Consider the following 2,500-nt stretch of genomic DNA (forward strand, 5'->3'; position numbering starts at 1 on the left):
CCCTGACGCGACTAAGGCGAGGGTGAAACACTTCCGGGCGTTGATCTGCAGCCCCAGGTGGGCGAGGGCTGCGGTAGCTGCGTCGATGAGGGACTGCAAGCCCCTCGGGGTCGCTGCAAACAGCAAGACGTCATCTGCAAAGGCCGCAGCGTTGACTCTGCGACCGAGGATCCGAGCTCCGATGTGGGAGGGCAGTTGGCCTAAAACGTAGTCCACCGCAAAGTTGAACAGGAGGGGGGAGAGGGGATCGCCCTGGCGAACGCCCCGTGCTGGCTGCACAGACACGCCCACGCCGGCGCCGTCCGCTATCACTGTCGTGCTGCCCTCGTAGCACCGCTCGACATACTCGACAAAGCAATCCGGCAGGCCATGCGCCTTCAGCACGGGGCGAAGGGCAGCATGATCTACCGAATCGAATGCCTTAGATACGTCGATCGATGCCACAAAGACAGAGCGGCAGGAGCGAACTGCGTCGGTGAGAGCAGTGTCCAAGATGAAGGTATTTTCCAACATCCCATCCCGAGGGATGAATGCCCGCTGACGTTCGTCCACAGCACAAGCGCGCATCAGGCGTGACGCGAGAACCTTGTGAAAGGTCCGCGCCAACACCGAGCAGACCGTAATGGGGCGAAAGTCAGCGGGGGATGTAGGTGCAGCCGTTTTCGGGAGAAGGGACGTCCGCGCGCGAAGCAGGCGTTCCGGAAGGGCGCGGGCCAGAAGGAAGAGATTCATCACTTTCACCAGGACTTCGTGCGGCAGACGCCGCAACTCCGCTGGGGTAAGGCCGTCCGGCCCGGCTGCTGATCCCCTGGGCGGCAACGCGGCGGCGACCTCCTCATGTGTGACCGGCCCCCATATGCACTCGAGAGCGACAGGCTCTGAGTGCGGGAGGAGGCGGTCACGAATGAAGCCCGCGGTGGAGATGGGCTTCTTGGTGAAGAGGTCCGCCCAGAAGTCCAGCAGACCAGGGATGGCAGGTGGCGGCTGGAGCAGGGTGCCATCCAAGAGGCCGCGCACGCAACGCGCACGCGACCGTCGGAAGGCATCCTGCGTTCTCGCGTACTCCCAGCGGCGCCGCTTGCGCTTCTGCGTCGGCGGCGCGGCAGGCGGCCGCTTCGATGGTTGGCGCGGCCGCTGTGTCCTGGTGATCGATCTCTCCCCTCTGGACCCGACCGACGCAAGGGCATCCGGGAGCATGCCCAGGATGACATCGGGCGGCGTGCCCCGCCCCAGACCGATGACACGATCCAGGGCAGAGAAACGCTGGGCGGAAGCGGGTAGCCCCGCCAGATGCTCCCAGATGGCGGCGTCAGTCGGCCCCTCCGGCGGCGGCCCGGTGGTGTCGGCCGCGAAGTCCTCGGCTGCGTCGACGGGCGGCGCAGCGGCCTCGCCCGCGTCAGGCAGCGGGCTCGCCGCTCCCCGGCGGGACGCCGGCTCTTCCCCCCGACCGATCTCAAGCGCCTCCATGAATTGGCGGACAAGCTGCTTGTGGGCAGCTTGCCGCCGTCGGCACTTGATTGCCTCAAGCGTTCGGTCGGGGAACATCCTGATGAGCTCTTGATTTACAAAGAAGAACCGGGCGTCCCTCTCGAGGAACAGTTCGGCCTCTGCCTTGGCGAGCGACAGGACTTCTTCCTCCGTCCACCTCGCGCGATGCCTCTCCGTGACGATCTCCGCGTTGGCGGCCGCAAGATGTTGGCGGCGGCGATGGACCCCGAGACCGTTCTTGGTTGTAAAGCTGCGGTGGCACTCACTACAGGTATACATAGCTGCAAAAGTTACAAGATTTTCGGCACGGCCGGTTGGCCGGCTAGGTGCTGGGGGAGTTGGGGTGGCACCTTCAGCGGAAGGGCCACCACTTATTCTCTGCTTACTGCCCCCAACTAAAAAAGGGATAGTGCGAGGGGGGGCTGGTAACCCCCCCAAGCCCCTGGTGCGGTCTTCCACTCTGCGAAATCAGCGGGCCCACGAGAAGGGGAGAAGACCGCAGGAGAGGAGAGGCTAAGAGGGCTAGGCCCATGTATTGCGCATCACTCTCCCTGTAACTATAACCCAAGGAAGGCACCTCGCAGCAGCAGCACGACTACATCAAGACCGCACTTCGAGAAGCCAAGTCCGGATGCAGCCACACCGCCGCCACTTGGCCACCTTAAGAGAGTCATAGTTACTCCCCTTAAGAGAGTCATAGTTACTCCCGCCGTTTACCCGCGCTTGCTTGAATTTCTTCACGTTGACATTCAGAGCACTGGGCAGAAATCACATTGCGTCAACACCCGCTAGGGCCATCGCAATGCTTTGTTTTAATTAGACAGTCGGATTCCCCCAGTCCGTGCCAGTTCTGAGTTGATCGTTGAATGGCGGCCGAAGAGAATCCGCGCACCCGCGCGCCCCCGGAGGAGCACGCTAAGGCGGACGCGGCCTCGCAGCAAGGAAGATCCGTGGGAGGCCAAGGCACGGGACCGAGCTCGGATCCTGCACGCAGGTTGAAGCACCGGGGCGC

The 2,500-nt window shown here is 63.4% G+C and overlaps 1 pseudogene; it reads right to left on the reverse strand.

The window, feature by feature from the left end:
• Positions 1-2,500, reverse strand: part of LOC126453664 (large subunit ribosomal RNA) — a 7,982-nt pseudogene that overhangs the window by 2,926 nt on the left and 2,556 nt on the right.

The sequence above is a fragment of the Schistocerca serialis genome, unplaced genomic scaffold, assembly GCF_023864345.2.
Source record: "Schistocerca serialis cubense isolate TAMUIC-IGC-003099 unplaced genomic scaffold, iqSchSeri2.2 HiC_scaffold_954, whole genome shotgun sequence".
In the NCBI taxonomy this organism is placed as follows: domain Eukaryota; kingdom Metazoa; phylum Arthropoda; class Insecta; order Orthoptera; family Acrididae; genus Schistocerca; species Schistocerca serialis.